The sequence below is a fragment of the Astatotilapia calliptera genome, chromosome 19 (genome assembly GCF_964374335.1).
Source record: "Astatotilapia calliptera chromosome 19, fAstCal68.1, whole genome shotgun sequence".
Taxonomy (NCBI): Eukaryota; Metazoa; Chordata; class Actinopteri; order Cichliformes; family Cichlidae; genus Astatotilapia; species Astatotilapia calliptera.
The window spans coordinates 5,222,923-5,250,886 of record NC_137440.1 but is presented as its reverse complement, the minus strand read 5'-3'; the positions used below and the strand labels follow the sequence as shown (position 1 = coordinate 5,250,886).

General features: G+C 40.0%; 1 protein-coding gene across 1 annotated transcript in view; it reads left to right on the top strand.

Moving 5' to 3' along the window:
• The first annotated feature begins 3,751 nt into the window (after positions 1–3,751).
• Positions 3,752–27,964, top strand: part of akap6 (A kinase (PRKA) anchor protein 6) — a 220,964-nt gene continuing 196,751 nt past the window's right edge. The window contains exon 1 of the mRNA XM_026151733.2: positions 3,752–4,030. The gene's annotated coding sequence lies outside the window, so the exon portion shown is untranslated. The remainder of the gene's footprint in view (positions 4,031–27,964) is intronic.

The window sequence follows — 27,964 nt, the reverse complement described above, 5'->3', positions numbered from 1 at the left end:
GAACGTTGTACTTGACAAAGTTGGAACTTTTTATGAGACATCCTGGTTTGGAATTGAGTGAAAGGAACTTTCTTGAAATCTAATGGAGTTAAAGTAAAAAGTAGCATAAAATGAAAGCACATATAAAATTGTTACAGTGCTTAAATATGCCTTTAATCATTCCTCTTTTTTTTTTTTGTTTTGTTTGGTCTTCTTCATTTTTTGTTTTTTTTTAATTTTCCAACATCAGTGATAAAACTCATGATATTTATTAGGTCACAAAAATGAAATTCGTTTTACCGGTTACAACTCTTGCTTCCACCAACAGAATGTAAAGTGCTCCATCTGGTGGTATAAACCTTTACACATCAGCATCTTCCCTTACTGAAAACACATGCACATAAAAAAAATCATGTAAAACCTCAATAACGATCAGCATCGTGCCTTAAATATCAGCAGCTATGCTTACTGACAAACAGAACACGACTTAATGAATTGACTTAAGTGTGTCAATTATCATGACGAATAAATTATGGATCATATTTCTTTCTTTTATACTCAGTTTAAAGTCACAGGAAATTGGATTATTTTTTGTCATTAAAAATAAAATTATATCAGTTGTTCCATTAATTCATTACATCAATGTTGAGTGCTTGATTTGCTGCAGCTATTAATCATATGATTAATACTGACTTATAATAATTAGTGTTACAATAAGGGCAAAAAAAAAAACGTTACTTCAGAGGCACTTTGGTTATGCCTAATAAATCATGATTAACATAACATTTAAATATAAGGCAGTTTATTTGCCATACTATTAACCACTAAGCTTATTTAGATCTTTTTTTTAACGTTATGTCAGCATGAATCCACCCACAACCCCATCGCGTCTCTATAGGAGGCTCTCTGGTGGCCGCGGGATGTTCTGCAAGTGCTAGGGTCGCTTATTAGCTTCATATATAAACTAGCTTAAAGGCTCTGTAAATTATCTATATATGATTTTTTTAAATATACATTTTTGTAAGCATAGCGAAGATACAAGTTTCCAGCACTTTACATTTAATTTCTGTTCAAGAAAAAAGACGAAGAAGAGGAAGAAGAAACAGCCACTTGACCAACATCTGAAGTAAATGTAAACATTTTGAATGCAAGTGTCAGAGGCTAGTAATAGTGGACACACACGAGCAGTTCATGTAAGATTTTTGTAGTTAATATTGTTCCCTTTGGAAGTTTCTTCATACACACAGGAGTTTGTTTGTTGATTTCTAGCAGTAAACGAACAGGTGAATTAAGAGAAAAACTGCACATGCAGCCACTGAAAGAAATGAAATGCGCCGTGAATAACTGATGTAAAGCGGCCTTTTGTCTCCAGTTTCCTACCTGAACTTACCTTCTTGGCAGCAGATGGTGCTGTGGTGTCAAAGACGGCAGACAAAGTCTGTTGTTGTCTGTTTGGGCATTTTAAATCACACAATTTCCCAGATGTTAGTGCTTGGTGGATCAAACTCTGACAGTGCTTTTCTGTGTTCATGTTTCCATCAGTTTTAGTTGATGGAATCACCCAAATAGAATCAACCACCCCCCGTGGTTTGGAGCTGAGATGCAAGTAGCTACAGCCATCTGTAAAACACAGTAGCACTGTTTCCTGTTTCTGTAGAAGATTACTTTCAGATCCTGTTCATCTGCTGTAAATCATTTTCTAGAACGGCTACTTCTTCTTTTGTCCTCTGCTTGTTCAGTCTCTTCAAAACATTGTACACCATGACAAGACATGCCAAGTTTTTGGCAGATTAATCTTTGGGAATCACCCTGGTGGTGCAAAAACATTATGCCTGTCAAACAAACAATTATCTAAAAATAGTCAGGTGCAAGAACGAGACTGACAATGAGTGAAAAAGCAGCCAGTGTCCAAAGACAAACTTTAAAAGACCTTCAGTAGCCTGGATAACTGCTGACAAGAAAATCTGGCTTTTTGGAAGAAAAATATAAAAAAAATACTGTGTTTTGCACAGTATAGTGATTTCCTTACAGCAATCGGTAAAAAGTATTTGTCAGCAGATGTAGTGGCTCTCTTTCCATCCTGGAGTTAACAAAAAATTGCACTATTGATTTTGAAAAAAATGTATTTATTTGAGGTTTTTCAACGTGTTTGTTACTATCTGGTGAATTATTTTTGTGATTTTCTTGCATGATATGCTTAGTATTGCAGTAATATATATTGCGAATATACTTTGCGATTTTTTAACCAATTTTTCTGCTTCAAGTTATGTCCGCAAAGTTAAACTTTGTAATCTTTTGTTTCATCCGATAAGATAAACGGATCTTATCGGATCACTTGAACCTGCAAAAAATGTTGTAATAAGATGGCGTTAGTCTGTCATCGGTCCTAGTCAGACTGATGGCAACATCATATCAACACCTGCATTTATAAATGACACAGCAATTATTTGCAAACCTTCAACAATCTCTGAGTGATTGCAGTCGGTCCAGATCAGACTGTAACTGTTTGCAGAAAGGCTAACTCTGATTAGGAGAGTGTGCAACATCCTCAAGCTCATTTAGTCCCCCAAGTTGCAATAGGTGACAGAATGTGATCAAAATTTCAGTCACCATGTAGCCACCAATTTTCTGTAAATGCAGTGACATTGCTGTCCTCATTTCCCTCGTCTGACTGAGCCATTAGCTTGCTCTGAAAAAGGAGGTAGCTGGTTGGTTGGTTGTTTTTTTGGTTGAGCCAATTAAATGTAAATTTCCTCAGCTAAAATTACCTCAGGATGGTGGTGCATGAGATGAGCCCTCTTGTCCATAGTATTCCCAGAATACTTATGTTTGTTTTAAAAAATATTGATATACGGTGCCTGTTTCAATACATTATCACCCACCAATAACTGTTACTAGTGGTTTATATGTTGTATAAATGCTTACATTTAGGATTTGAATGCAGTTTAAAAGAGTCTAATGCAAAGACTACAACCTAAAGAAACACACAAAATACACACAATTTAAGCTTGTTGCTGCATGTTGGCAGTATTATCAGACAATGAAACTACACCTCTTCTTCAAACTTGTGCTTTGAGCTGCTATTATGCATATGCAGTAATGTACTGTGTATTAACCAGGCATTTAGTTAATACACACACACACACACACACACACACACACACACACACACACACACACACACACACACACACACACACACACACACACACACATTAAGCCCCTTTTATCTCTCACTCCATGTAAATATACTTTCTATCTATTTCCCTATGTGTTTAAAATTGTAATGCATTTCTTGAAATAACTTTTAATATATAAAAATTTATGTGAGACTTTTTCTTTTTCTTATTAAATTTCATAATTTATTTATTTATTTATACTTTATTTATCCCCAAAGTTGGGACATGTTTATGTTACAGAGCTTTTGCTTTGTGAGAAACCTGTGTAACATAGAATTTGGTGTTAGGGAATGTGCTGTACTGTGCTGGCTTCCCTCATCTTCCTCTGCACTTCCAGGATTGTCCAGTGGGGGGCGTTGAGGACTTCCTGTGCTCCCTATGTGTCCTCTGGCATCAGAGGAAAAAAAGAAAAGAGAGAGAGCAGCTGCTTCTCACAACCCAGCCTTTGCGCTGTCATCCTCCCCCCTCCTTTCTCTTCTCCCTCAGGAAGGGGAGCACCACACCCTGTCAACCAATCAGAACTCAGCTCCACCCTCTCCATCACATCATCTCAGTTTCCAAGGTAACAGGGCGACCCCTCTCCCTCTCTCTTTCACTCCCTCTCTGTTTCCAAACTGAAAGGTGCCGCATCATCATCATCATCCCTCCCATCCGTCCTTTCACCCCACCGTCCCATACTGAGCTGGTGGCTAGTTTAGCTTTAGCCTCTCCTGTGTTAGCATCATCTCTGTCTCTCGCTCGCTCGCTCGCTCTCTTTCTGCAGTGGGATTGCCACAACATCAACGGCACCTCCCTTCTCCTCACTCTGCATCCTCTAACGGAAAAGCAGAGAAGGAAGAAATGAGATGGACTAAAGGATGAACAGAGATGTGGTATGTACTGCTAAACCTGCTCTCTGTTGCTCTGAGTACCCTTTCTTCTGTTTTGACTACATGAAAGGGTGTGTGTGTGTGTGTCACTGTAATCCTTCCTGGAATGCTGATTTAATAAGTTGTGTGACGCTCTCGCACCCAAACTGATGCAAATGAAAGAAAGAGAGAGAAAAGGAAATGGATAGAGGGAGACAGAAGCAGAGGGAGGTGACTCCCAATCTCTGCCTCTCTCTCTCTATCTTAGCTTTTGTTATGGAGGCCTGTTCTGCAGAAGCTCGCTCTGCCTGCTGCATACAGAAAGAGGGCAACACCTCTCCTTTCTGTTCCCAGTCTGCTCCCCTGCTTCTCTTACTGCTCTCTTTCACCTCATATCAAAATCTGGTTTGCTACCTTGGCAGTTTTAGGACCTGGTGCCTGCTTTTGATGTTTTTGAACACTCAGAATGTTTTTAGGTTCTTAATGCAAAATGGGGCTCAAACAAAGTTCTCATTCACTTCCACTTAACCCAGTCTAACAAACATTTAAGCATAGTCGGGTTTCCTGTCTCCTGTTTGGTCTGTCTCCCTGTGCTGTGTTTGAAAATGAAGAGTTCATTATTCACATGTTTGATCACTATAGTTTGCACAGTATCTCATTGCAAGACAGCAAAGTGCTGTGCATACAAAAGGCTTTAATTCCTGCAACAGAAATGTAACATTGTCCTTTTCAGGGGAAGAATACAGGACAGTTTTTTTGCTGAAAGGAGCATAATGTAAGCAGATTTGTAGTACTGACAGTTTCTCAAAGTGATGGAAGTACAGTGCTTTAAAAAAAGTGTTTGTCTCCTTCCTGATGACGGATCAAAAAAACTTCAGACAACCTTTAGTTTTAAAATGTTGATTTTATTTATTAAGGGAAAAAGTAATTGCTCCCTTTGTTAAATCAAGGGATGGATTAAGTGTGATTAACCACATTTGTTTTGGAAAGCTGAGGTTAATAATCAGTAGCCACACCCAGGCCTGATTACTGCCATACCTGTTTAATAAATTATCTCATAAAGCATCATTCCACGATCTAAAGAAACTCAACAGCAGATTAGAAACAAAGTCACTGACACCTGTCAGTCTGGAAAGGGTTACAGAGAACCCAGCGAGAGCCATTATTCACAAATGGAGAACTTTTTCTAAGAGCGTCTCAACATATCACCGAGGAGGTCATAGAAGAATCCAGAACAACATCTAAAGAACTGCAGACCTCACTTGTCTTAGTTATGGTCAGCAGTCATGATCCAACAGGAAAAACGATACTGAGGCATATGATATCCACTGCCGACCAAAGCCAACACAGTCTCAAAGGCTGGTCCCACATTTGCCAAAGAACATCTTGATGATCCCCAAGACTTTTGGAAAATATTGGCGAGAAAAGAAAAGTTGAACTGTTTGGAAAGTTCGAGTCCCGTTACATCTGGCTTATATCTTATAAAGCATTTCATCAAAAGAAGATCATACTCACAGTCAGGCATGGTGGTGGTAGTGTGATAGTGTGAGGCTGCTTTGCTTCTTCACGACCTGGTTAATGTGTCGTAATTCAGGGAATCATCAATCTTCTCACTAAAACATCAAGTCCTTACTACATGCTTGGAAGCCCAAGGACACTTGGTTTATGTAGCAGCACACTGAGCTGAAACACTCAAGCAAGGCCTCCTCTGAATGGCTCAAAGTGTAATGTTTTGGAGTGGCTTAATCAAAATCTAGACTTAAATCTGGTTGAGATGCAGATAGGTGATAGGTGTGCATTGCTTTTTTCCCCTTAATAAATTCACTCATGATTTAAAATATGCTCTTTGCATTTATCCAATTTATCTTTGTCTATTATTACATTTATTTTTCATCCTATGAAACGTTTAAGTGTGACAAATATGCAATAAATAAGAAACCAGGAAGGACGACAATACTTTTTTACAGCATAGTTTTATAGAAATTGTTGGATGCAAAACAAAAAGTGTGCATTTCTTCTTTTTCTTTCTTCTGCTATCAGTTTAACTTGATAGGAGGGACATATCTTCACATTAACCAAATATATAGTGTTTATTTGGAGCATTTATTCGCCATTAGTTACAGCACAGGGTGAATTCCAGTCCTGTGCTTAGAGTTTAGATTTCAAACATTATTTTCCATGTATTCAGATTTTATTGTGGATTCTCTGATGAACAGGGTTCAGATAGATATCCCATATTGGTCTATATTCTGACAAAGAGTGTTGTTCTTTTCCATTTTTCCTCACATCAGTTCAGTTATGCTTAATTGCGTCTGCTTTTTTGTCGTTTTTTAACTGTGTTTAAGTCTGAAGTTGTTGTAGTTGTAGACGCAGACCGTAGACCGTACGATTTCCCGTGTGCCCGTCATTAGCATTGTTTCCTATTGGTTAGCTGTATAGTGTTCGTGGTCAGTACAATCCAGATCACTGCCTTTGTTTTCCACTCCACAGGATATGATGTAACTATCGCTTGAGCTGTAAAACTGGACTGAGAGAGAGAAACAGAGATGCACAGAAGCATAGACATCAGAAGAAAGGTGATGGAGGGTGAAGTGGGTGTAGGTCGCTCTTGTTAAAGATGGTTTATAGGATTAACTCCAGGCTTAAACAAAGAAGAGAGGGAAGAGAAGAAATATGACTCCTTTGCTTTCTTAAGGACTAATCCTGAACTAGCTTTAATCTTATGGGGTGATGATGACACTCAGAAACAGTAACCTTAAGAGTTTATGTTGGTCACATAGTGACTTAGAGCTGGGTAGAAAGCAAAAGTCTCATTATCATGTTAAACTGGCCTCTAATAATAAGTTTAAACCCGATAATGTCTTTTTACTACAGGTCAGGTTAAGTACTGGGACTTAATTTAAATGAAAACAAATGAATATCACTAGTAGATGCAAAGAAAGAGGACAGTTTTATCTTGGTGCAGTGAGGTTTTCAGCCTCCGTGTGACTTTGATAATAGCAGTAAGACTCTGATTGTCACTGGAGACATGTTTTATTTTTCACAAACAGCATTAGGCACATTAGAAATACACTGTGGACCAGGTTTGCTTTACCAGTGTTGATAACCAAGATGGATGGAACTGGATTCCTCATTTGGCACATATTGAATTTGCAGAAATGTTCTATGCAAAAGAAGAGCACTTATAGGAACAGATAGAATCGCTGTTTGCACAGTTTTGCTCTGTTTGCTTTGAAGTGCTGCACTTTAGATATATAATGCAAGAATATCAGAGTATTGAGACTGCAACGAAGGATGTTTTTTCTAAAAGCAGGTGCTTACCAGGATAATTGACTAAAAATACAGACTTGGAGTAGTCCAAGGAGTCATCTGTGTCTGTGAACTAATGAACACATACGCAATCGAAGCAGTAAAATATAACATTGCACAACAATAATGCATAAAAACATTGATAATTCAAAGTGTTTCATTTGTGCTTCATATAAAAAGATTAAGAGGTTGTTACTTTACTGTTGTAGCACATCTCTAGCATTGCACCAATCCTGAAAAACGGTAGTTAAAAATGAAGTAGTTATCGTCACCATCTGGTCTGCTTCTTTCTCCTGGAGGTCGGCTGCTGCTGTTTCAGACAGCATCAGCTACTCTGATGAAAGCACCTCCCCCATGTTGACTTAGAAACTTGACCGGGTGTTATTTCAGCCAATTAAATAGCATGAAGGCTTGGCTTTGGACACACTAGGAAGCCTGCCGCTCTGTGTCTTACTGTGCTGGTTACGACAGGATGATTGGCATTAATGCAGGAGACTCACTCCACACATCTTTGTTAGCACCAGCTCTCAGACTCCAGACATCAAACTGCAAAGTGTGAGAGCTTTTGCTGCTGTAGACACGTGGAAATGCAGCTGAAAGTCTGCATGATGTGATTTGTTCTGTTGCTGTCTTGAGTATATATTAGATATATATATGTGTACTTGTTTTCTAAGATGGCCATTTTCCTGTTACTTGCTGCTAAACCTGCTCCCCTAACCTTCAACACCTGGCCTCCTGCCTGCAGTTGCTCTATGGTAACACAGTCACAGTGTAGAGGTGGCTAATGAGTGGATCTTTCACCACAGAGGACCAGACTCTCCCGGGGTCACCTTTAATTAGCCAGCAGCCATCGCCTTGACCTGAATTGATTTTTGGTAAAGTTCATTTTCAAGGCATTTAACAAAACAAATCTGGACAAAGCTTTAGGGATAACATGCATAAACCTTTATAGAAGCAGTCTGCGCGTAAAGATAACTTTTCTGCATGAATGTCTGTTCAGATTTTACTTGGTTAGTCATGTACAAGGTTTCAAAGACAAATAAAGGTTAAATAATGTCATAAAGCATTTTCTTTTTAACCAACTTCATGAACCATTTTTGCAGTTTCGCCCCATTTTATCGATCAGGAATGTTTGGTTCCACCAACCAAGGACCACCAACCTATGACTCTCTCCCCCACCGATGTAGGAGCGGTGCTGAGCAGGATCAATGTCCACAAGGCTGCAGGCCCTGATGGCATCCCCGGGCGTGTTCTCAGAGCGTGTTCTGGGGAGCTTGCAGGAGTGCTCACAGACATATTCAATCTGTCCTTGGCCCACGCTGTGGTACCGGCCTGCTTCAAATCCACCTCCATCGTCCCGATACCCAAAAACTCCAACCCATCTTGCCTCAATGATTACCGCCCAGTAGCACTCACCCCCATCATCACTAAGTGCTTAGAGCAGCTGGTCCTAGCACACTTCAAATCCTGTCTCCCCCCCACCCTGGACCCCCACCAATTCGCATACCGCCAGAACAGGAGCACAGAGGATGCAGTCTCCATCGCAATGCACTCTGTCCTCTCACACCTGGACAACAACAACACCTACGCCAGAATGCTGTTTATAGACTTCAGTTCAGCATTCAATACAATCCACCCCTCACAACTCATCAGGAAACTGACAGACCTGGGCATCAGTTCCCTCATCTGCAAATGGATACTGGACTTCCTGACCAACCGCCCCCAACATGTCCGGCTGGATAACCGCTGCTCATCTACTATCACAATGAACACCGGTGTACCACAAGGCTGTGTGATGAGCCCTTTCCTCTTCTCCCTCTTCACCCACGACTGCAGACCTGCTGATGGTTCCAACACCATCATTAAGTTTGCAGATGACACCACGGTGATTGGCCTCATCAGTGACAACGATGAGGCCGCCTACAGGGAGGAGGTGGATCGTCTGGCTGAGTGGTGCGACAGAAACAACCTGCTGCTTAACACCGAGAAGACCAAGGAGCTCATCGTGGACTACAGGAGGAATGCTGACCCACATCCACCCATCCACATTAAGGGGACGGCTGTGGAGCGTGTGAGCAGCTTCAAGTTCCTGGGAGTCCACATCTCCGAGGATCTCACCTGGACGACCAACTGCTCCAAGCTGGTCAAGAAGGCTCACCAGCGCCTCTTCTTCTTGAGGACTCTGAGGAAGAACCACCTGTCCTCAGACATCCTGGTGAACTTCTATCGCTGCACCATCGAGAGCATCCTGACCAACTGTATAACAGTCTGGTACGGGAACTGCTCTGCCTCGGACCGGAAGGCGTTGCAGAGGGTCGTGAAAACTGCCCAGCGCATCGCCGGAGCACCACTTCCTGCCATAAAAGACATCTACAGGAAGCGGTGTCTGAAAAGGGCTGGGAAAATCATCAAAGACCCCAGTCACCCATCACATGGACTCTTCACCCTCCTGCCCTCTGGGAGGCGCCACAGGAGCCTCCGGACTAAGACCACCAGGTACCGGAACAGCTTCTTCCCCACAGCTGTCAGACTCCTGAACTCTGCCTCCTGACATCTGACCCACGTTAAACTCATGGACTGAACATACACACACCCACAATGGACAACTGTACCCTCAAACACATAATAATAACATGGAGTGAACCACCACTCACAACCACTAGCACTTTATATAGCCTCTGTAGAAACTATCTACACCCTCACTTATCTTAACTGCACTACTGTATAGCTCTGTGTAAATAATCATCCTGTACATTCGATAATCTTTAATCCTACAACTGTTTACAACTTGCATAGTTCCCATTTCTGTATAGCTGTATATCCCAGATTCTGTAAAGTTATTTATTTCATATTCTGTATAGTTTTTCATATTTATATCCTGTTCATATCCTGTACATAGCTTGTACTCACTACAGCCTGTACATACTTATAGTTATAGAATATTCACAACATACTTCATACCGTGTACATTATAACATACCATAATAGACCCATTTCTGTAATATACTCACATATCTATATTATTGCTAATATATATTGTAATATATCTATATCACTAAAGCACTTCTGGATGGATGCAAACTGCATTTCGTTGCCCTGTACCTGTGCATGTGCAATGACAATAAAGTTGAATTCTATTCTATTCTATTCTATTCATCTGTAGCTTTTGTGTGCCTCGCACTAATCCTGTAATAATGATGTTGTTATCAGGCTGCTATGAGGATCACAGATCTGTTGCAGAAATCCTTAACGTCTGTCAAAAGACAGCTCTTTATGACTGGCTCGGTCTGATTTATGTGAAATGCTGTTTATGATGGGTTTGTGGTGTGACATCTATTCTTGAGCAAATGGTCTTATTTACTGTATTTTGGAGCAGTTGGCACAAGACTTTATGACCATTATTACCTTATTATGAAAGATCTTTACAGACGGGTTGTGTTAGCAGGTGTGCTGCAGTTTACAGCTGCTAAAACATGTCAGAAACCAGGAGTCATTCTTTAATTGCTGATGTGGTGAACTGCATGCTGGTTGGTTTGTCAGCTCCCTTTCCTCGCAGTTTCTCTCTGCAGAGCTGATGCACTACAGCCCCAGCAGGGAGAGAACAGTAAAGATAGAGGCTGGTGAGCTGCTGGCATTACGATGATCGAGCAGGAATCCTTTTTCACTGCACTGTAATAGTTTAGTCAGATGGTCATTCCTACATGTTTTTTGCTTTGTCCTTAGGAGCACTATAGTGCTTCCTTAAAAGTGGCTCTAAGAAGGACGCTTAAACCATTCAAGCTGTGATATGGTAATAAAGCTTTATAAAAGCTCAAAGAGAAAGAGAGAGACCAGAAGGTCTCCCTGCCCTTCTTTATAACACAATAGTGCTGTGTGTGTGTCTGTGGCACACACCACCCCCACATGTTTAACTAGAACAAACCAGCCATAGTGTATGTGTGTCTGAGGTTGGAGTGGCTATCACATGATCTGGGTTAGGGTTAAGGTTTATTCTGCTTCTGTTTCCACAAAAGCAGAATGTAGGAACACTTGAATGTTGGATGTTAGCTCTGTGCTCATAGGTGAAGCAGTTCATATGTATTAATTTCAAGTGCTGTTGGTTCTGAATATAAGATGAACCCATTTATTGTACAATACCCAATTGTTTTTGAGAAAAAAATACAAATTTCCTGGAGATCAGAAATGTATGCTGAAAAAAAGCACTGTGCTACCAACACTTCCCACTTACATAAACTGCTCAACCTTGGAAACCCATGAAGCTCCTGATAAACAGTTTTTGTGCTGATGTTAATGTCAGGGGAGGAGCATTACTTCATTTATCCTCTGCCTTTTTGTGGCGTTCCAAAAACATGTTGCAGAAAGGCTGTATAATGCAGTGTTAACAATCATAGCATGGTTGAAGGGTGTTTCTTCCAATACTTCTTTATGGTTATAATTTTTATTTAGGAGCCAATGAATGCATTTGTGGATACAGTTTGGATAAACCCGTACATGAATTACCAATACAGAATTGTATTTGTAGCACAGAAACCGAAAAAGAAGGGCCTCATATAGAATGAGTTTCACCGTTTTCATTTCGCTATAAAACATCCTTACAGATGTTGAATTTATAACTTGATGTTATGTGCTCTGGATGACGAAATCAAAGGTTTTTGCAGTTTTACGCTGACAAAAATTATCCTTAAATTGTACTAATTACTCCACAAAGTGTAGAATTCCTTCCCAACTTTATTTCCAAGACACTTTTTTTTGACATTCATTTATGCTGCTAAATATCATAACTAGTTGTGAGAGGCGTTTACAGACACACAAGTGAAGAGAGTGTTCTGAGAAGGTGGAACAAGTACTATGAGGAGCAGATTGATGAATGAAAATGAGAGAGTGAGAAGAAAGGCGTGAGGGGAAAGTGAGGGCAACTATGAAGAGGATGAAGAGCGGAAAGGTGGTTGGTCTACATGACAAACCTGTATAGAGATGTCTACTAGAGGGGGCAGTGGATTTTTTTTTATCCAGACTGTTTAACATGATCTTGGAGAGTGAAAGGACATCTGAGGAATGGAGAACTGTAGTGGTACTGGTTTTCAGTAACGAGGGAGCTGTAGTAACTACAGAGGGATAAACCTGATGAGACATGTAGAGAAAGTAAGAAGAGAGGTGATGATCAACAAGCAGCGGTATGACTACATGCTGAGAAAATGCACTCCAGGTGAGAGCCTTTCTTCGACAGTGTTGATGGAGAAGCATAAAGAGGGTCAGAGGAGTTCCACATTGTCTTTTTGGATCTAGAGAAGGCAAAGTGGGTACCAGAAGAGGAACTGTGGTAATACCTGGGTATGAGGAAGTTAGGAGTGGCAGAGAAGTACCAACAACGGTGGTACTATGAGGACAGTGAGACATTGGTGAGGTGTTTGAAGTTGGGTGGTGGGATTGCATTAAGGATCTGCTCTGAGCCCTTTGTTTGCAGTCCTGATGCACAGGTTGGCAGATGAGGTCAGGCGGGAGTCTCCATGGTCTATGATGTTTGCACATAACATTGTTGTAGTGAGTGTGAGAGTACTGAGCAGATGGAAGTGAGGTTTGAGAGGTGGAGGTATGCTCTGGAGAAAAGAGGAATGAAAGTCAGTGAAAACAGGACAGAATGGATATAGTGTAGAAGGACATGGAGAGGGTTGGCGTGACAGTAGGGGATAATAGGTATAAGGTAAGAGGTTGCTGTGGCAACCCCTCCAAGGGGGGGTCCAAATCACACGATGGATCTAAGATGACCTAGCAGCAACCTTCAGCCTCACTTAGTCTCTGTTTCAAATTCTGTTGAAAGTGCTTCTACTGTAAATAACACAGAAGCTTTTCAGATATTTTATAATGATACTGTCAAATTATTATAAGCAAAAATGGTCTGAATCACATTTAGCGTCATATTCTCTGCTTCTGCTTGTAAGTCAAGCCGCTGCTGTTGGGAGGGAACCAGTCGAATATCCTTTTAACCAAAATCTCCTCAACAAAATAATCATCTTTAAAAAGACAATGTCCTTTGATTTGACCTCCCTCTTTTTCTCTGCCTGCCTTTTTACTTTGGATCAGCTCGGCCAGTTTGTAGAGAAAGCCGACTCACAGCGAAACTGTTATCAGCTCCTGCAGAGAGACGTGGAACATTTATCATCCGTGAATGTATCAGATGATTGGAAGTGTTCTTCACATTGTGTGTGAGGGTCTGATTCCTGTGTGCGTGTGTGTGTGCGTGTGCATGTGTGTGTGTAATATTATCCATAATTACTGGAGGAAAAAAAACATGGCTTGTGCCACTAATGCTTCTGTCCAGTCCCAGAAGGAAGCTGAACTGGAAAGTAAAGGGGGGAATGTATTATAATGTAATGTACAGTTAAACCAGTTCTGTGGAATTAATTTAATAAGACTTAATTACTTAATTGCATGAAGTGTGGCCTTTATAAAATATGTGGAGTGTCTTGATATTAATAGATATTATTAGTTAGTCAGTACATGGTAAACATTTTGTGACGGTGCATTAACTTAAAAATGTTAAGAGGATTCTAGCTGCTAATATTTATAGCTACAGTGAGTGTGATTTCACCTTTTAATGCATAAAGTTTTCAATGTGTTTTCAATTTTTTGTTGTAAGATGAATTTGACTAAAAGCTTTGCACACATTTGGTCTCATGAGACAAAAATCCAGACTTCCACTGGTTTGTTGTCCATGTTGCTTGGCTGGATCATTTCTCTCCGTCTTAATGGTCAGACTTAAATGGTCGCCTCCAAATCACTGATGGTGAAATGTGTTGGAATGGGACTCAAATCTGAGCTTAGTTATTTGTTAATTGTGTGTTATATGATCGGAATTGTTAAATAGAGGGGAAAAAAGCGCTTTTTATTAATTTGCAAATAAATGATTACAGTTAGGCCTACAAGTATTTGGACAGTGGCTCAATTGTGATAATTTTGTCTCTGTACACCAACACAGCAGGTTTAAATCAAACATTCAAGATGTGATTTCCAGCTTTAATTCAAAGGGTTTAACCAAAGTATTGCATTAACTGTTACAACTGTTTATATGTAAGGAAGCAGATATTGCCTGGTTGTAGATTTATTTAACGTCCCTCTGTCCTCATGAACTTAATTTAGAACAGCAGTTGAACATTTTCAGTATTCAAGGTCAGTATCACTCAATTTCAGTTACTTTTTGGGGATGGCATTTATAGCCTTTAAGTATGCCGTTTAAAATGTGCTGTAATTAATCCTTAGGCCAAACACTCAGAAGGAATGCTAAACTGCACTTTCCTTTTTAACCAGAGCTCGTCCCTCGTGTGTTTGAACCTACATGTACTATAATACTTGACAAAAACGGTTTGATGGTTTCTTCGATTTAGCTTTTGAAATGATACTTTTATGTTTTTAGGGATGTTGTAAATGTTTTGTATCAGTCTTGGTGGTGCAGGGTGGTTTTCTGCTGCTGATGCAGCCTTTCCTGCATTTCTTTGGTCAGAAACACGAGACAGAGGAGGAGGAAAGATTAATGATCAGGGACAGAAGATCTTCTTCCCCTTTCCCCTATTATGCATTATTCATAGGCAGGGCTCGAGTACCTCTGGGACACACACACACACACACACACACACACACACACACACACACACACACACACACACACACACACACGCCCTGTAAATATCTCTGTTGCTGCAGTCTGTCTAGTGGCTGGCTTTTCTTTCCATGTGTCCACCTCTACTCCATTTATTGTAAGTTCTGGTGTCACAGCAGCACACCCTCTTACTGCATTTAACACAATGTTTGGTTTCGTTTGAATGATTTATGACACAGCGTCGGCGGAGAGATGAGTTCACCCTGAATGCTCTGTCTGCGAGTGTACCATGTGGTCTGGGTGGGGCCAATAGATGGAGACCTAGTTATGTCTAAAGGTGATGCAAGGAAGGGTGGATGTTACACACCAGGAGCCAATGTGAATGATAGATTTTGTTCTTCTCAAGAAACTTTACATTCCAAATACCAGAGCAAATGTTAAAAACATATAGTTGTAAAAATATGTAATAATGTGCTCTAGCATAGTGTTTTGTGTTTATGGATTTTGTTCAGTAGTTTATTTTCTTTTAAAGCGTTCTCCTTTCTTTAAATTGCTTTATCATCTTTACACAAATCAGGGTTCCCCCGGGGAGAAAACAGCTTCAGTTTAGGAACATTTGGGGAACACCCAGTCTGTGATTTCAGCTGATAAAACACCTACTGCCTTACATAAAAACCATTCCCAGCGTGGCTTTAATCCCAACTTTAATCTCACAAAAGACAGATGAAAGGGATCTCATGTGAGCACTCTCCCGTCAGACTGCAAACTGCTGATTCACAAACAGCTGTGGAACTTTGAATCATGAGACGAGCAGAGGAGATGTTTTACATCCTGAAACATTTGCATTTTGAGAAACTAAGAAGTATTTAGAAACAAGGATTGTGATATGAACACAGGACAGCAGTATAATTCTTTAAAACGAAGCTATAATTATTATTGGAATTATTTTTATTCTAGTGCAGATACAGTACACGACTAATGGTTTCTGATCTAAAACTAGCGTCTTTTTTTCATTTCATTCCTTGGAATATGATTAGGCCGATGTCTCTCCAGATCAGTTCATCCTGATGCAACAAGCTATGTTTTAGTTCCTGAGCAGTCTGAGACATTAGCTTTGTGTCAAAGGATGTTTTTCACCCCTAGATGGATGATGTTTGGTCAGTTTTCCAGGATTAGAATTAGGACTCAACTTTATTGTCATTACAGATGTATAAATACAGGGTAATGAAATACAGTTTGCATCTAATCAGAAGTGCAGGAGCAGTAAGTGCAATAGGAGCAGATTATATACAGATAAGGGTAAAAGGTGGGAATAGTTATGAACAGATTATGTACAAATAAGTTATGTATACAGATGTTTATATTGCTATACAGAGAGCAAATATATAGATGTACTATGGACAAATGTACATATGTACAGATGATCTGTATAGCATACAGATGTTCTATATTGCTATACAGATGGCCAGATATACATGTGCTACATATATACAGATGTATCAATGTGTGGTAAACAGATATACAGTGGTTTATGTAGGATGTATAATATACTACTGTGTCTTTGTATTTCTGCCCTGGATGTGCACGTGTGTAAATGGCAGATGGACTGATTCTTATATAGCGCTTTTCTACCCTCCCGGAGTACTCAAAGTGCTCTATACAACATGCCACCTTCACCCAATCACACAAGATGTATCTTCTGTGCTTTTTTAAGTGCTATGTAACTAACCCATTCACACACATTCATACTCTGATGGATGCATCGGAGAGCAACTTGGGGTTAATGTCTTGCCCAAGGATATTTGGCATGCAGACTAGGGGGAGCCAGGGATCAAACTACCAACCTTCCGATCAGTAGATGACCTCCTCTACCCCCTGAGCTACCCCAGGCTGGACATGTGTGATTCACATGTCCAGCCTATATCCGTAAGCAAATGACCTATTAAGTCTACGCTGTCTGATTAGCCTCTAACACATAGCTCTGGAGTTTCTTTAAAATAACCCTTATAATTTTTTTTTTATATGAACAAACTAACGATATATTTTAGATTGACCGTTTTAGTGAGTAACTTTCAAGAGAGGAGAATTTGGAGAAAGAATGGAGGAGATTTAGAGCAGAAACATGATGAGGAGAATGACATTGCTATTGGAGATCAGCACAAAAAATAAGGACATCTGTGTTTGGTCGATTATTCTTTTGTTGTAACAGGGCTTCTTGGCAATCTGTTGGAAAGCCTGTTTATTCCCTTTTAAATGGTGCCAGATTTGTAACGAAAATGCATTTGTGGGTTGAGCAGCAGAGTTGAGTGTGTGGGTTGTGCCCATAAAAAATTGCCAAATCTTCTCTGCCAAGGCCAAACAGCTTATTCTGCTATTAAATCTTGTTTGGTGTCGTTTACTGAATTGATCTGAAGGAACAAGAAATACGGGCAATTTAAGAATATATTCATTTAACAAACAGGGACCTCAGTAATGTGGAAGAAGCATACACAGCCACAGCCTGGCACCTCCTCCCCATGCTGATCACACATTACTGTGGGATGGCATCCCATTCTTCAACTTGGTCACTCTGGCATGACGTGCACGCCTAAGCTGATACCACAAGTTTCCAGTGGGCTTGAGGTCCGAACTTCAGGCAGGTGATAAACCCAGTCTGCGGGGGCGTTGTCATCCTGGAAGACAGAGTTCAGTCCCAGACTGTGGAGATATGAAATTGCCACCGGTTGCAGAATCTCATCTCGATATCTCTCTGCTTTAAAATTGCTGCCGATGACGACAAACCTTGTTTTTCCAGTGAGGGTGATGCTGCACCGCACCATCACACTGCCTCCAACAAAAGCTGTTACACTAGCAGTGCAGCAATGGGCATAGCACGCTGCATGTCTTCTCCACACTTTGACCCTACAGTCCAACTGTAGAAGGCACAATCTGGACTCATTGTTCAACATAATGTTCCTCCACATGTTCAGGCTCCAGTGCACATGTTGCTGACATCGACTGGTCTGAGGGTGAAGGGCAGGCATGGCAGACCTCTTGGCAGCCCTGTGAGACCAAAGATTGGCTGTGTTCAGTCTGTTTCAGATCGCCTGTGTAGAGACGCGTTGGCCATACTGCTCCACAAACCTTCACTAAAAATCTGTGGAAGAGTTGTAATTGCAGATCTCGTTACAGGTGATTAGATCTGTGTTTTTTTTTTAGTTGTGTGGTATCGTCCTGTCCTCATCATGACGACTATTAGCATCATTTTTGAGTCATTCTCTTTGTTCTGTATTGTTTTGTATTTGTGACCACAACATATTACTCAAACGACTGGAGAACTGGACAGGTCTTTCAGGAACTGTACTAAACTGGTTCAAAACATACGTAGAAAACAGGAAATACTTTGTATCAATAGGTAACTTCACATCTGAGCAGACAAGTATCACATGTGGAGTTCCCCAAGGTTCCATCTTGGGACCCCTTCTGTTTAACATCTACATGCTCCCACTGGCACAGATTATAAACAACAACAAAATAAACTACCACAGCTATGCAGATGACACACAAATATATATCACAATGTCACCAGGAGACCGAGGCCCTGTACAGGCTCTTGGTAAATGCATTGAGGAAATCAATGACTGGTTGTGCCACAATTTTCTCCAGCTAAACAAAAACAAAACTGAGGTAATAGTCTTTGGCGCCAAAGAAAAACGATTACAGGTCACCAGAGAACTTCAATCTATACATCTAAAAACCACAAACCAGGCGAGAAATTTGGGTGTAGTGATGGATGCAGACCTAAACTTAGAAAAACACATTAAGACAATAACAAAGTCAGCTTACTATCACCTCAAGAATATATCAAGGATAAAAGATCTGATGTCTCAACAGGACCTGGAAAAACTAGTCCATGCATTCATCTTTAGTAGGCTTGATTACTGTAACAGCATCTTTACAGGTCTACCTAAAAAATCAGTCAGACAACTACAGCTCATTCAGAACTCTGCTGCTCGAGTCCTCACTAAGACCAAAAAAGTGGACCACATCAGTCCAGCTCTGAGGTCCTTACACTGGCTGCCTGTCCGTCAGAGGATAGACTTTAAAGTTCTGATGCTGGTCTATAAAGCTCTGAATGGTTTAGGACCAAAATACATCAATGACCTCCTGACCCAGTATGAACCATCCAGATCCCTCAGGTCATCTGGATCCGGTCTTTTATCAGTTCCCAGAGTCAGAACCAGACACGGAGAAGCTGCATTCAGCTTTTATGCTCCTTATATCTGGAACAAACTCCCAGAAAGCCTCAGATCAGCTGAAACACTCAGTTTATTTAAATCCAGGTTGAAGACTCACCTGTTCTCAGCTGCATTTGAATAAAGCACCAAATCCACACTTTAAGCTTAAATTTCAAAACTTACATTTAACTACTGATTTTATCTACTGTTCTGATTTTATCTGTTTTGATTTTATATACTGTTGTTTGTTTGTTTGTTTGTTTGTTAATTAGTTAGTTAGTTTATTTGCTTGTTTTATTCAATTTTAAATCATGCTTTTTATTTGTTCTTGTTTCTAATGTCTCTGTAAAGCACTTTGAATCACCTTGTTGTTGAATTGTGCTATACAAATAAACTTGCCTTGCCTTGCCTTTGTACTTCCCCACTCTGTCTCCATCATTGCAACTTGCGTTTCTTCCTCTGTGGTCACTGGACTGATGAGGTCATAGTGAATGACATCATGTCTATTCCCGCCTGCTGAGCCCATCCTGAATCATGTTGGATACAGGAAGTGCTTCACTGGGTTTAATGTTACAGAGAAAGACAGAGGAAAGTGTTTGTACTTCATTCCCGAAGAGCTGCGGTATTTTGAGGGTTTTTAAAGCCAAGGAAGTGGGGACCATGAGAAGTCATGAAATTTGATCAGAAATAAATGTAATGTAGAAAATTTGGATGCTCAGGTCATACATGCAAGAGTTTCAACTTGCTTTGTATTAAATAGCTATTTTGGAAAATGGTATTTGGAGTATTTAGAGTATTTATCTTATGTCATGATATAAGATGGAATTAAAAATAATACAATAATCTTTATTTTGATCAGTTTTCTCTAATCAATGCTGTTTTTTCTGAATTACATGTTACTTTGTATTTAGAATGATCACTGTAACACGCAGCGAAAAAGATCTGTGAAGTAAACAACATTTTGGATTATTATTACGGCATGGTAAATAGTTATATTTATATAATAGGTATAGACTGACTTTACATTATAGTGTCATACAGAGACACTGTAAAAATATAAAACCACACACTGCAGAGTGTCTGTAGTGAGATGGGAATTTTTCACCTGATGCAGTGTTATTAGCCAAGCTTCACCAACCTTGTGTGAACAGAGCACCTGTCATTGATATTAATGTTTGAAACCTGAGCGTTGTGAGCATCAATGAGCAGCTGAGCATGAACAGTAACAATAATGTCTGAATAGTAGAGAATACAACATTCTAGCTCAAAGTCTGAATACTTACATTGTTGGTGTAACTAAAGGAAGTTGGCTTACTGCCACTTCCTTGATTAACACTTAAAAGTTCATTAATCTCTATCTCTCTTTCACAGCATGTCTTTATCCTGTCTTCCTTCTCTCACCCCAACCGGTCGCAGCAGATGGCCCCGCCCCTCCCTGAGCCTGGTTCTGTCGGCGGTTTCTTCCTGTTAAAAGGGAGTTTTTCCTTCCCACTGTCGCCAAAGTGCTTGCTCAGAGGGGGTCATATGATTGTTGGGTTTTTCTCTGCTCCGTATAAATAAAACTGAATTGATTTGAATTGAAAAGTCTACATACTAGTAGCTACAATTCTTTGTTTATCAGTATCTCCTTCATAACAGGCTAACAAAGCTTCACAAATAACTGGAGTCTCATAATCTGCAGGCAGACATCACAGGTCACAAGTAAATATGTGAGCCCGCTTCCATCAGCGCTCTGCCTTTTTAGCATGAGCTGTGTGAACCTGTGGAGTGCCACTCTTAAATTAAAACATCATTTTCCAAACAATGAGAAGTTGGTTTGGTTCATTTGCAAAAACAAGCAACAGCAGTTAAAAAACAGACATATGAGAAAGTCAAAATGAAGTTGCAGTGTCACTCTCAGCCATGTCCTCACCTATCTAGGTCACACTGTATCACCAGCATTAATCGTGTCAGGCAGGTTGAGTTTATCACTGACTGGCTTCTGTTCTGCTGCTCCACTGACATTGTTTCTCTGCTTCACTGCTGCCTCAAATCCTGATCAATATAGAGCCTGAACCATCCCAGCACAGCAAACATGATAACCACTGCTGCTGGTTACTGGTCACCCTGTGCATTCACTCTTTGTGTCTATAATGAAGAAAGGAAATGATTTCACAGTTTTTACATTCTAGCATTACTTTTCTTTTGAGTGAACAAAGTATAGTGAATATCTTCTACTTTTTAATCAATAACTTTAAAAGTGTGTGAAAGTTTTCCCTGTTAATCCACTAAAGTATGAACTTACGGGTAATGAATTTTTACCGTCTTTAGTAAAACGCTCAGTTAAAATGGATTATTGTGGTGCAGTATTGAACTCGCTAGTGTAATCATTCAGTCATTACATATTTGAGCCACTCTTTCCTCATTATTTGCACACATGTGACAGGTTGATCTTCCTGAAATATCACGACTGAAATTATATAATTGATTAGTCAGTCAGAGAAATCCAGTGAATTCGTGTAAAACACTTGAAATATGAAGATCTTCTGTTTCTCTTACAGGTGTGTGTGTGGCTACCTTGATCGCTGAAATTTTCTGCTGATAATTCAGTAGATTTGTCATTATTAAGATTATTCAGTAAAGATTGGCGATTTGAAATTGAAACCTGTTTTGCACAATAACTACTTAAATTGATCTTTTTGACATAGAAAATACTAAAAGATGCTTTTACTTTGTTTGCCCTGATAGTTTTGCTACAGAAGTGCTTTATTTAAAAACAAATATTTATATTAAAATCACAGTGAAACATGCAGACAAAATAAACTGGAAGCTGGATGGATATTTTATTCAAAGAAAGGAGAAAATAAATAAAACATTCTATTTGTTCACTGCGTCTGCTGCTGGTTAAAAGGATTTAGAGCTGCAGCTGTGATAAAGGGGAGGGCACACACACACACACACACACACACACACACACACACACACACACACACACACACACACACAGTCCCTGTCCTGTGCCATGCTGTGACAGGCTGAATGATGGGCAGAAAGAGAGAGTGAGAGACAAAGTGTGAGTGGAAGAAAAGAGAAAAGGGAGAGTTTTTATTTCCTTCAGAGAGACAGAAGGAAGAGTGGAGCAGATGACAGGAAGAGAGTTTGTTGTGACCACATGTCTGACCACATGTTTCATCTTTTGCCTTTTGCATATGAAACAGGATTACTCCATCTGCTTTTAAAGAGAAAGGATTATTACGTCTTTAAATTCAGAGCAGACGGAGAGGTATGATGCAATAGTCTGTGTGTGTCTGTGTGTGTGTGTGTGTTTCTCCATTTTCAGGCTGGGGTTAGTTATTGCAAATGGTAGTCAACCTGGCAATGCATCATCTACATCTACACCGCAGGCTGAAAACAACCCACTTCAATCTCAAGGTGGTCCAGTGAAACGCTCCTTTCTGTCAGTGTAAAGACATTTAATTACACATTTAATACCTGAGATGTCTTAATATAAGAAAAAAAGGTGCAATTTCACAATTTTATATAAATAATAAATGTGTAAAATTACAGAAAAAGCTCCAGTAGCTCATTGCCCATTTATAATAATATTGTTGTTTTTTTTAGCTTTGTCTCTCTCTCTGTCATTTGTTGTCATTATTATTATTATTATTGTTGTTGTTGTTGTTCAGTTGTAACTGAACAACTAAGAAGACTTTGCAGTGCTGAAAAATTAAGAAATCAAGTTTGACATAAAACATATGAATAAAAATGTAAATATCGAAATGTTCCCGCTGTTGTTTGCTGATTTTAAATCAGTGTGTTTTCAGAGCACACACTAGGGTGCTCCAAATACTAGACCAAGAATTTAGTGTAAAAACACTAAATTGCTGTCCTTCCCCAGCTCTCAGTCTGGACACACCGTCCTCCAGCTCTTGCTGTTTCTCAGAGAGCTGATATTCCTTCTCAGTTCCTCACTTTTCCTCTTCTCACAGTTCATCTAACATCAAACAGCTTCTTTGAGGGCTCTGACGTGTTTCCTGTCCTGGGTGTTAATTGGGGGAGCGACACATTTTTATTTTAAACAGTACTCAGTAATTACACATGGTAACAATCAAATACATCATCAATTTATTCTTGATTACAACAGGTTACAGAAGCTTTTTTCAAATTCTGCTTGCTTTCACATCCTGTCAGATTTAGTTCCTTTCACACAAAACGACAAAATCTAACACATAAACTTTACAAAAGTGACAACTGTTAATAAATAATTCTTTTCAAAGAAACACTCAATATGCCTTTATTAGTTCCATCCCTCTAAAAGTAAGATAGTCAACCTAATGTACTTTTACAGGTGTAATAAATCAACTTTACGGTCAGTTTGAATTGTGCACTTTGAAGAGGATTTAATTTACCCCACTGTGTAAATTGGGTGCAATTAATAAACTAGCAAATCATACTGATTTATATATAATGACAAATATCAGGAATTCTACATACATCTTAACATGAAAAAAATATATATATCTGTTTACATCCAAGCTGTCCTTTACTTTTTTTGCTTTAATATGTTGGGGAATATGAATTTCTTTCCACGCTTACTTTTTTCTTCATTGCACACTGAAGTTGCTGCAGGTCTCAAATCCCAACCTCCTGCATTTCCAAGAACGTTACTACTCACGGAAGCCTGAGCAGGCTGGCATGGGAATAATGGATTTGCAAGTGGTGGTGGGAAGACTTTGTTGTCAAGCATATGACTGTGTTCTCGAGCTTGACTCTCTGGCAGCGCAAGACTCATTGGCCTCCTGGTCTGAGCTACCCTGTGGTTATCGTAGTAAGCGGGTGCCTGTAGATAGCTGGGATGGCACGGCTCAGGTTTAAAAGTAGAGAAAATCATATCTTTCATGCTGTCGAGGATGGCAAAAGAGAGGTTGCTCAGGTGTTTATCGGTGTCTATCAGAGCTTCTGGGGTTAGTTCTTCAACACCTGGGAGGGAATGCTGGACTCTTTGAGCTGCAGCGCTGTAGTTCCGCGGGAAGGAGATATTTTCTGCTTCTAGCGCCTCGTCTGTTTCTCTGATTGTCTCCGAAAGAGTTGCAATCTCTCTGCTCAGAACATTTGTCTTCCTCTTCAGCATTCGACTCTTACGCTGCTTTTCGTCTCTCAGGCTACCAATTCTTGCTCTCTCTTCTTTTTGGAGAAATTCATGAAGTATCGAGAACACATCCTTAATCTGCCTCTCTGTGTCTCGAGCCTGAACTTCAATATTTTCAGCTGTTTGGTCAAAGTCTTCCTTAACGGTGTTTAAGAGCTCACTTTTCTCTTGTAAAGGCTTGAGGAGTTTCCGGAGTCCCTCTTTGTAATCCTGAGCAACTTCATTGATGGGCCTGAATCTGTGGTTCTTGTGAGTTTCTGAGTGCAAGCACACAACACACACTGGCTCAAGATCGTCCACACAGAAGAGTGTCAGATTTTCCTTGTGCAGTTTGCAGTGAAATCTTCGAGTTCTCTCCAGCAAATAGGCCTCACAAAGATTCTTTAGAGCCAAGTTTTGTGGTGGATCGCCTTGTAAAAATGTTGTCCTGCAAATTGGACATGTAGCAGAGGTCTCTGTCCACCATCTCTGAAGACACGCTCTACAGAAACTGTGGCTGCACCACAGGATTACAGGATCTTGAAAGATTTCAAGGCAGATTGGACATTTGAGATTGGCCTCAGGCTGAGATTTCATTTTCTTCTTGCCTCAAACCTCTCAGTCACGTTTCTGCTCCCGAGTCAAGCTTCTGAAAACAGGCCTAAAATACATCCAATACCTCCAAGTAAACAGTAGCAGTTCTCCAAACACCAAAAGCTCCAGATAAGAAACTCTGAGTAGGTAAAAAATAAAGCACAAGGAATCTCTGGACAGACAGTTCAGTTCCTCCTTTTAAAGTGTCTTTAAAACGTCTTTTCTAAATCTTCTGTAGTCATCAGATGGCCACAGTTGGAGAGCTCCACTATTAGCTTATTACTGCTGCATCCTCTGGCATGCGCCGTCAAATGAAAAGATACTTTCGTTTTTTTGCCTCAGCTGATTCCAGTAAAAGGTTGGCATTGCATAATTCACTCCATAACACGCTCACAACTGATCACAGATAATCGGCTCCTATGTCACATTTACATGACCTGCGCTTTATTTGCGCTTGTGTGCTTATGTGCTTCATCTGTATATAGTTAACAATCCGGTTGTTCAGTCTGACGTCACTGGCCGTGTCTGGACCTAAACTCCGCTGCAGGTCCATATATCAAACGATCACTATGGCATTACTGAGAGTTGAAAAACTGTCTAAAGTCTTTCATCTTTAATAAAATGATCAGCGTTCTGCTCTACCAGGTGTAACAATTGAGTTTAACATCCAGACATCCATGAAAACGGAATTTATGACATTTAACGGAGTTAGAAGTTAGCAGGGAGTTAGCTCGCTAGCTTCTATCTAAATACAATATAGCATGTCCTGACTGCGGGGTTTTGGAAACAAATTAAAACGTACAGCTCTGCTATCACTTCCAACATAAATGAAGACAGAAATCTAAACAGCAGTGACGTTTGTAGGGTTACTTAAGTTTGGCTAGCTGGTATATAATGATGTGCTACGTGACCGCTAGCGACACAGCTATGTTAGCATAATATGAACAAGCTAACTTTTTTTCCACTCGATAAAAGTTAACGTGAGTGTTCTCGGTGGTCAGGAACAAATGTAATCGCATGGCAGGATGCTGTAAAAGGACCAAACTTCAGCCAGGAGAACAACTGAGATAATCCATCCACAATACGAGGTTAGTCATTCCTATACTGCTGCATGGGCTGGGCTGTAGTTACATCCTAAGGTTTTAAAAACTGAGCTTAAATAAATGATTAGCGGTAATAAAAGCTGAGGGAGGTCAACAGTGATCACTGACTGTTTTAGGAGCTTTTTGAGATCAAATAGAAGAAAATACATAACATTAAACATGTTAACAACACAAAAGCCATATTAAACGCAGACTACTTTAGGCCCGGAAGTAGGATTCGTCGTGTCATCACTGAACAACCGGATATGAAGCTAATGGCTAGTTTTCTGTAATTTGCACTGCTTTCTCTTTCTTTTTCTTTTATTATCAACCCTACAAAGTATGAAGGAAATTCACCCTGGAGCCAAAGCAGAGCAGTAACAGTAACCAGCTTCCTGCATGTTAGATGACGTGTGCGCTGGAGCTGAACAGGAAATATTTTTCAGCAATCAATTGAAAATGACAGCTGGATTAGTAGTAGCCATTTCTTATCTTTTATCAGGTATCTAACTATAGCCAAGGACACAAATGTAGTTGTTGATATAATATAGTCACTGCTAAGTTTAGCAGTGTTTCATGTGATCACCTTAAAACTCGTCTGCTTTTTAGTCACTTACAGTAAAGCAGAGAGAATTCAGGAATAACAACATTCCCTCCGTCTTTTCAAAATGAGCTCCTGCTGTTGGAGGGATTATTTTCATTCCTATTAACCAAAACCAAGTTTAGCACTAACCGACATAGCCAGAGTCACTCTAAAGCAGTGGCTTGCGGGGACTTTTACAGAAACGCAACCCTTAAAAGCTCCACTAATTATTAGTTTAACAAGATAAACTGGAGCAGATTAAAATGTGCCTTTTTCACTGCACGTCTGCACTCTACATGGACATCTTCACCTTTCTGCACTCCTTCCTGGCTGAATAATTGTGAGATATTACTACTACTATAGTTACATAAATGTCTGCTATATTACAAATATCTTATAAAAAATTATTTACTATTAACTGACAATGACAAGAGGTGGAGGAAATTATCAAACCATTTCATTAGGAAAAGAGTAACAAAACACCTCAGTACAAATAAAACTGTATTATTGGAAAATGATTGTGCATAAAAAACTAAAATAACTATTCTGTAGAAAAATGACCCCTTTAGTGTTAAATGGTTTGATATAACTCCTGCAAATGTTTAAGATTGAGCTCATTTTAAATAATTATATGTTTCATGTCTAGTATCGTATTCTATAAATCGCTTGCAGTGGCTGTCCTGTGTCCTGTGTTCTTTTCGATGTTTAAGAGCCGGGGATCTACTCTGTCTCTGTTGAATGACTGAGCTTCTCACCCTGTGAAGAAAGCTCATATCTGTGATCTCACTGATTTGGTCTCTACTCAGAGCTTGTGACCATGCAGTAGATGAGGGTAAGGAATGGCAATGTCATAATTTTACTTTTAAGCTCGACTCCCTCTTCACCACAACAGACTGGTATAGCATCCGCATCACTGCAGCCATGGCACCATTCCAGAGTGGTGGTGTTCCCGTCCCAATAGGCAGTCTCAACATTCATGGATTGGACTCTCAGCGTCTTTGCCATTGAACGCCACCTCACACACATCACATCCAACCTCTATGGCACCTCCTGCGAGCGATGAGTGCGCATGAGGGTCCATGTGATCTTTTCAGGCGGTGACTTGCTGAGCCACATATAATTTTATGTCATTAAATGACAATAAATAGCCAAATTGTTGGCTGTGTCTTATAAAAGACCTCACACTGGATCTTTAGTTCCAAGTTTTCAGGTGGATTATACACAGAAGATCCTTCCTTATTGACAGGGCACAAAGATTTAATGGCAGTCGAGATTGTCCTCTGACTAATAAGACATTTTCTAGACAGTGGAACAGCTGCACACCTGGGAGAAAGTTTGAAGTATTCGGACTACTCAGTCTTGTCCAGCCCACTGGTTCATCAGGAAAGTTTTCTGTAAGCTCCCTTCAGTTCAAATAAATGCAGTTTTATTTATACAGCACTAAATCACAACAGCAGCCGCTTCAAGGCACT